We start from the raw sequence: 9,150 nt of genomic DNA on the forward strand, positions 1-9,150 counted from the left end.
GCTCTTGTAAGCAATGCTCTGCTTTAGGGCTTTATGCAATGTGTTACTCAGTAGCAAAGTCTTGTAGTTATCAGAATTCCATAACCCTATGTTGCATAGCTGACTGAGGAAATAATTTATATCGTAACATGGGCATCAACAGGCATCTAAAAAGGGCAGATTTATACACGAGTCTTAATATTTGTGGAGCTGAGATATCAGTCCAAATTAAAGCTCATAGCTATGTACGAGATGTTGTCCAGTGGTTTAAACAATGCAAAAAAGAAAGTTGGAAAACTTAATTTTCAATAAGTACAGGGGAAATACAGGGTTTTGATTGTGGCTTGCAAGTTACTGTTAAGTATTACTTGTATTTTTCAACAAACAGTGAGAGCAAAGTACGTGTTCTCCTTGACCTATGAAGATACTTGTGAACCTGCAATACAACAAATAAAAATAAGTGGTATACCATCATTAGTACAAGCTATTTCTAAAATTGTTACAAAGAAACTTAAAACAGGTATTATTCACTATGAAATGAAATTTTTGTCTTGCACATCTAACATGGACCTGCACCAAATCAGACACATGCAAAAGCACAGACGAATTTATAGTTATGATAATTTGGAACCCGCTCCAAAAATGAAGACTGCAACAGATATATTTTAGAAACAAAATCAAATTCAAAGTTATACAACAGCACAAGAGTGAGACAATCCGAACTACTGATATCTGCATTAATTAATTCAAAGAGAAAATCAGGGAAGGTCCTAACTGATATGCTGTGTTTACAATGTTTTCACGATGAAATATACTTCCTTGCTTTCAGACCATTATGATTTAAATTTCATAACATATCTTTTTTAACACACGCATCAATTGGCATGTACTTATTACTCTTGGGAAGGGGAACTCCTTAAAAAAAAGGACTGGGGTGCTCGTTGTACCTTTTAGGGGTTAAAAAGGTGAGCTTGGTACCCCTTAGGCTGTTTAGCCTCAAAAGGTCCACAGCAGCAGCTCCTGTGATACCTTTTAGGGTATTGCACCAAAAATATGTGACAGTGTGTTGTTGTAGAATTGGTGTCTTTCAGGGATGAAAAAACATTTTATGCATAACTGCACGTCTACCTATAGCCCGACTTACGTTCTTGGATCGTCTTGTTGATATCTGTGTGCTTACGGTGAACTTTGCAAATTCGAAGCGGTTTGCTTTGAAGTAGAACTATAGAGACTCAGTAAACACATTCGATCAGTTTTATTCTCTCGATTCGTATTGTGAAAGCTTTTGTATTTCATAACACGGAATACATACCAATCTCTGATGTCTTCCTCCCCGGAAAAACGACCTAGTAAAATCTGCTCTTTCTCCTCTTCCAAGGCAAGCTCTCAAGATGCAATGCAGCTTTTTCTTCGGTCGGAACCGGCTCCACAGAGTCATCGTATCCGCCTATTTCGAGAAAAGGCTTTTCAGGAAAACTCTCTGGTTCACTTTCTTCGCTGTGACTGTAATAAATTTTGCTCAAAGACGAAGGTGAAGGTGAATGAGACATTTTTTAGTGAGAAAGGAGAAAGACAATAGCGAATTTAATACGTGAGAAGTTAAGAAAATGACGTGACGACAAAAACAATTGGCCAAAAGCGCGTAGCCGCAGCTCTATACCGCAGGCTCACTGGAACGTAAATTTATGATGGCGGACGCAAAAAAACAACTTTTTAGGGCTAATTTTTTCCAGTTTGTCGGGTGAAAATCTTCATTTCAATGAAATATTAAGTAACAGTCTTCCTTAATGACCTGATATAAATGATTCTTTTTGACAAACACAACATCAAAATTTCGTCGTAGCAGCACTTTAAGGTAACCTATTTATAAAAGTATTCTATAGGAGTCCCTATCAATTGTACAGATTGATGGGGACTCCCAAGCGTTTCTAAAGTTAGATAACGAGAGTCGGTAGTAGTCGCACGCAATTCTGTTTTTGGTCTCACTGAGGGCATAGCGAATTATACCCTCAGGGGGGTCATTCCCATTGTGGAAGGTAGATTTATTTCGAAATTTCCAGATGCTGTACAGAACTGTCTTAATTAGAAAGCGAGCAATACGATTCTGTTTTGGGCTAGCGGGGGTCCAACGAAAAAAGAAAACATAGGTACAGGATGGGAGAAAGCTAGTTTCAAGGATAGAGGAGATGACAGGGGAAAAGTAGGACCATACAGATTTCACACGGGGGCAATTGAGAAAACAGTGATCTAGTTTCTTTACGGGAACAGAAGGCGCACTTACCTGAGTCGATACTTTCCCAATTTTTTAGCGAATCGCGGACCTTAATAGCACGAAGTACAATTTTCCAGAGTATGTTGTTCTTACGATTTTCAGAAAAGTCATCTCGCACTAAATTCCAAAATTTGTCAAGATCAAAGTCAATCGGAAGGAAGGGTGTCCAAAAGCGATGAAGAATTGGAGATGTGGAGTTTTCCTTCAAGAGAGTTCGATAACATTTCTTGGAAGAAAATTCAAAATCGCAGCACTCCGTGCAGGAGAGAATCCCACGTAGAGGGGTGAGAGCCGAGAAAACATTCTCATAATGTGGCGTCGAGATCTCTGTACTCGGGGTGGAGTTATCTCGAAGAGAACTCCACTCCGAGCGACAGGAGGCAAGCCTAGAACCTAGAAAATATCTGGCCAAATAAAAGGATTTTGATTCGTGATCATCTAAATTGGAAATTACCGAGGTTAATATAAGAGAGTTACCTTTGATCAGGAAATTCAAAATGCCGAGACCGCCATTGCTAAAAGATTGGTGGCAGGACGCTCGGCTAACCGTTTCAATTCGACAGCCCCAGACAAATGGCCAGATTAAATTGCAGAGAGATATAGGAGCTTGCTAATTCCGAGGGTGTTAACGATGAGCGATCGGCCGACAAGAGAAAGAGAGCGGGATTTCCATAAATTTAGATGTTTTTCTAATTTCTCTAATTTTGGCTGCCAGTTGTCTAATTCAGTATCGCGGCCGAAAACAACACCTGGAATTTTAATTCTTGTCATCCATTTGAGACCAAGTGCAAGTGGCCAAGTGCAAGTGGTCGTCGCGCGTACGCCACGCCCCCAACCACATGGCCTCTGTTTTCGTGAGATTAAGGCGTGCCCCAGAGCCACTCTCGTAAATATTAATCATGTTGAAAAGAACTTGCAGAGAGCGATAAGATTTCACTATACAGGTCGTATCGTCAGCATAATTTCTAACTTTATAGTAGAGACCATGTGCGCCCGGAAGGAGAAAGCCTTCGATCTCAGGATTATTTAGGATTTTGCATGCGAGAGTTTCAACGCACAAAACATAGAGCAGGGGAGACAGGGAATCCCCTTGTCTCACCCCACGAGGTAAAGGTATCGCATTGGTTAGCCATTCATCAACAATAACACGCATTTTGGCGCCATTATATAAAGTGTTGATCCAAAAACAAAAGGACGGGCCAAAACCAAAACGACGGGCCAAAACCAAAACGGGGTAAGAAGCTTTGCAGAAAGGTGCGATTAACGCGATCGAAAGCTTTCTCTTGATCTAAACTGAGCAAAATGTCGGTTTCATTCGTGCGGTCACTGTAATCTAAGATATGTCTAAGTGTGTTGTCGCTGTTTCTCGTCGTTCGTTAGTATTTTTTTCGCTGGTTAGTTAGCTTCTGTTGTGTCTATGTCACGTATCTTCGTTCATTAGTTTCTTTCGTAATATAGGTGCTAATTGCACTTAAAGTTAGGTAGTCGTTTTCGCATACATAAATTAGTTTTTCTCAAGTTCAGAGTTTAGTCTTCCGTTAGTCATACAGTAGTTCGCTTTGAGCAGTCACTCCAGTTTATCTTATTTTCGCCTTTGGGCAGTTTATATTCGTCCATCAGTTTCGTAGAAATCGTAACAATGTAAGTATTGTCATTTCAAGTTTGTTCAGTTCGTTCAGTGAATTTCTTTCCCGTCTCTTTTACTAGTCAATTGTTGTAATTTCGTATTCATTTATTGTTTAAAGTTTCAACCCACATACCGTCAACATCATTCGCACCGAATAAATCGTCTTTATCATCATGGCGTTGTGAGGTTACGGTTACTGCAGTTACAGAATGTGAACACAATATTACTGATGGTTGCTGCGCTGTAGTTAAAAAGTTCAGCCAAATGCAAGTTAGTATAGTTTTGTCTTACTTTCATTAGTGTTATAGACACTTGATCTTCCAGCAAAATCTTCTCAACTTTCCGGCCATCATAAAATTTATTGATATCTTGAGAAAACCTTTTGATATAATTCACAACAATTTAGAATACTTCTTTGTTTGTTAGGCCAGTTTCTATACAAATCAGTTCATCACTCAATGCTTCTACAGAGTAAACCTGTCTTTGATATTTTTCTCTCGACTTAAAAGCTCGCAATTCCTCTCGTAAGTTTCTAGTTCAATCTGCAGAACAACGTCTTGAGTTGAAGTATCAGCTGATGAACAGGCTGTTTCAGAGCTTTGTTCACTAGCAGAGGTATTGGGCATTTCTGCTATCTCTTTTACCAACATCGACTCTTGATTCTTAGGAGGTGACTTTCCTTTTTTAGCTACTTTAGGCTTTCGTGTTTCAGACGTTGGAAAAATTTTGTCTGCATTCTTTTTGGGACCATTGACTTTCAATTTACCACGAAAATGGCAGCTGCAAACACGCGAGGTACATGACAGGACGGAAAACGCGTTTTCTAAGGCTTTGTATGGGACAACGGGAGGTACTTACAGTGCACGCATTTTCGGTCCTGTCATGAACTTGGCTTTCTGTCTTGTCGTCCTCAAAATAATAATTAAAAGGATCGTTTAAATTACTTTATACTGCGATAAAGAACCTTCAGATTATATTTTTCAAAAGCTAGACCATTAAAAGCGATTTAAGGTCAAAAGATTATGATAATTTTTAATCTTCGACAATCACGCGATGTCAGCAATAAAGCGTGGAGAGAATCGCAAATAATTCTTACCTTAGAAGTTTTATCCATCGTTGAAACTCACCAGGGTGTTTAGGAAATCTGTAAAACCTACAGGTTTTCCTTTCTGACTGGTGATATAGTCAGGAGCAAAGCACTGAACCATTTTACTTAGTGAACTTTGCGTTACACGACTCAAGACGCCATATTGATAAGTTTGTTTAGAACCTTCCAAAAGTGCCTCCATGGTAACGTGACGTCACGACTTCGGTACTCTACTCTATATGTGTCTCTTTCTCTACAATGAATTTCCAGCAGAAAAACGCAAGCACGAGGTAAAAAGTAACAAGGACATGTATTTTCAAACAAACAAGCTTACTGAGAAAACAAACTTTTATGAGAATACCTCGAGCTCGAAGGCTATAACAACTCACTATATACACGACTTTCATAATGGCTGAAGGCGCGCGGAACTGGTAACGATTTTGCATGGAAACGAGGCCACAAAGGCCTCTCAGACGTGAACATAGCGCATGTATAGTGGTTTTAGGTCAAGTTTTTCTTTTGTGTGAAGACAGTAATACTCAATTGGGGTCAATCACCGCTTAGAATACACGTTTAATAACAGGAAGGAATGCCTACACGCTGCTGCGTTCCAGAATGCGCCAAAAAAGACTATCGCGAAGAGCATAGGTTGAAAGTTTCGTACTTCCAATTTCCTTGAGGAAAAAATAATAGATTAAAGAAGAAATGGATAAAGGCCCTCAGGCGAGACGAAGGAAAAGACTTTAAAATGTCCGACTCAACAAAGGTCTCTTCCATACATTTTAGAAATAGAGATCTAAAAAAGACTCTTGCGAGGAAAATATGTCCAAAACCTGGTGCCATACCTTCGATATTTTCCTGGATTCGCACGTCGCCTCGCAAGAGGAAGCCAACAACAGAAAGAAACGTTCGCGAACCAGTGGCGTCGATTTCCGCTGCTTCTTGATCGAATTCATCTGCTGAGAGTGCTGTGGAATTTGATTTGGAAGAAAAAGGGGAAGTAAGTATCGGTTTGACTACTAGGGTTGTTGAGAATCAGAATATAATCTTTCCAGAAAAGGAATGTTATCAGTGATTTGACGGAAACCGTCGCAAAAAAAATAAAAGAATTGAAGAATTAAAACAGGAATTCAATCACATAAAATTGCGATTAGAAAATGCTCAGCGGCAAATCACAAACCTTACAAAGAAACAATTTGTGCTCGAGAACTTGACAGCTAAGCAAAATGCAGCAGCTTTTTACACTGGTTTTAAAGTGCTACTATGATGAACTTTTCACATACCTTTCTTTTCCGCTCAATTAACAGTTAACATCCCTAGGAACATTATTGCCAAATTTCAGCTTCGTGCGATGGCGAAAACCCTTTTATTTTCGCGATTATAGTCTATAATTTTTGCCCGCCATTAATCCGTCATGTTCCTACGACCTGGTTACCAATGCCTGAGGGTAGGTCGCAAGAAACTTCGAGGGAAACCTGGTGACGTCATTTTCTCAAGTTAAACCCGACACATGGCTAATTTCTTATACGATTCCAGCGAGTTTATGTTTTAGCGAAGTACGTAAATCTTTCAATTCAATATGGTAGGAAGTCGTGTTGTTCAGGGCTGCAGCAACCGCACCAACAAAGCGGCAGGAGTGGCTTTGCATGCGAGTCCAACCGACAGAACGAGAGATCTATGGGTCCGGTTTGTTCGAATGAAAAGGAAGAATTTCTTTCCACAACCACGGGCTCAATTTGTCATTTTGCTCGGTGCACTTCGAGGAAGATTATTTTACTCGAGCTTTCGATCCGACACAGCGTCGGCAACTTAAACCCGGTTCTTTGCCTAGCACATGGAGAAGAAAGGAGCCATCTACAGAATGGCATTCAACGAGACAACTTCGCATGAAGGAGAAGGAGCGGCAAAACGTTAGGTTCTTATGGGTTCTTCTTATGTTATACATTTTCGCTCTCATGTACAAGATGTTTGATATTTTAGTATCGCCAATTTAAAGCCTACACTATATAATTTGGATATATCAACAAAGTTGAAATGGTAAATTGGCCACCGTAACGTTACAAAAGCTGACGTTTCGAGCGTTAGCCCTTCGTCGGAGCGAAGGGCTAACGCTCGAAACGTCAGGATTGACGAGATACATTTGTATTTTATTGTTGTAAGTAGTGTATACTTTATGAATAAAGGCTGATAGTTTCGAAAGAAACTGTTTGGGGCTGCGTCGGTGGGAGTAACGAGATAATTTGGAGCGAGTATATCAGAAGTGCGTGATAAGATTTCTTTCCTCCGATTTCGATTGCCTGCCATCGCACGCTTGTAGGACTTTGTATTGTGGTAGCAAGGACTAAATTACTAAAAAGTAGCTGGTAATCGTTTCCACCTAGAATATATGGTCTATACTACACACTAAATCGGTAGATTTTAAGGAAAAACTGTACGCAATTCTGGTTTTCCAGAAAATTACGAAAAAAACGCGAGGCCAAAATATAAATTATCGATAAACAGACACGATTTTATGCGCTGATTGTGCGAAATATCACACCTCGGAAAATCTATTAGAGATCACTTTTTTTGACTTCTGGCACATATTGGGAAGAGTGAGTTACCTGCGCTAAATTCAGTGACATTACTTATAATTATTTACAGCAACAGCAAATTATGCTTAGTTGCAATTTACAAAGCACACTTACACATCTTATGAATTTCTTTTTTCCAATTTGGTTTAGAAACTCAAAAGCTGGGTCAACAATAGTTTTATCTTTACCAGTTCTGATGTACTCGCACACTCGTTTCGTTTAAAAAGTTTGTCATACCATAATTTTGTTTGACACGGCATTCCCTCAATCTTCCCTCTCCTTCTTTGAACTTAGGATAGGTAACACGAAGTTTTGTTTTGCGCTGGGAATCTTTTTGCTGATCTCTGTTTTAGTTCCAGTTGAAGTGGAGAGCAGCTAGAATTATCCTGAAAATACAAGCAAATATTGAAACTAATTTAGAATGGAATTAACTAATATCTGTGAACGAAACATTTGTGGCTTTGTGATTTATTTTTCTAATTAAGTAATTTATTTCATTTAAAATACCTGCTTAGAATTCCATGATATGAGAATGCTAACATTTTGGGTGCAAATTGGTTCACAGCAGACTGGTAACCTTCAAGGCAGTTTGTTTGCTGTAGTGGTGTTTTATTCCCCTCAGTAAGAAGGAGTTGTTAAGTGCCTCGCAGAGTTTGATGTATACATTTGAACCTGATATAAAAAGAACATTGTATTTCAAGCTCTGTGTACACCATAAAAATGACTGACATTGAGTTGTACTTATCTGTGTATCTGACTAATTAATTAATTAGTCAGATACACAAAAGTACTTTGAACTCACTTCTTCAACTGCAGTAAGAGGAAGGCAAAAATGTAAACACATAAGATCATACCTTTTATTCTCTCGATTCGTATTGTGGAAGCTTTTGTATTTCATAACACGGAATACATACCAATCTCCGATGTCTTCCTCCCCGGAAAAACGACTTAGTAAAATCTGCTCTTCCTCCTCTTCCAAGGCAAGCTGCTCAAGATATACTGCAGCTTCTTCTTCGGTCGGAACCGGCTCCACAGAGTCATCGTATCTGCCTATTTCGAGCAACGGCTTTTCAGGAAAGCTCTCTGGTTCACTTTCTTCGCTGTAACTGTAATGACTTTCGCTCGAAGACGAAAGGTGAAGGTGAACGAGACATATTTTTACGGAGAAAGGAGCAAGACAATAGCGAATTTACTACATGAGAAGTTAAGAAAATGACGTCACTATAAAAAGACAATAGGCCAAAAGCGCGTAGCTGCAGCTCTATACCGCAGGCTCACTGGAACGTAAATTCACGATGGCGGACGCGAAAAAACAACTTTTCGGGGCTGATTTTTTCCAGTTTGTGGGGTGTAAATCTTCATTTCAATGAAATATTAAGTTACAATCTTCCTAAATGACCTGATATAAATGATTCTTTGTGACAAACACAACATCAAAATTTCGTCTTAGTAGCACTTTAATAACTGCGATGCTTTTTAGGCGGTGTACAACTATCTTGGCGATTCATTTCGACTCTGGTAAACACTGGCATTTTCTCGAGCAAAGTGCCCCAACCGTTGTCGGGAAACTGCACCGAAATACCCTCTTCTCCGCTAACGCCAGTGAAGGTGC

This window comes from Stylophora pistillata, chromosome 5 (genome assembly GCF_964205215.1).
Source record: "Stylophora pistillata chromosome 5, jaStyPist1.2, whole genome shotgun sequence".
NCBI classification, from domain to species: domain Eukaryota; kingdom Metazoa; phylum Cnidaria; class Anthozoa; order Scleractinia; family Pocilloporidae; genus Stylophora; species Stylophora pistillata.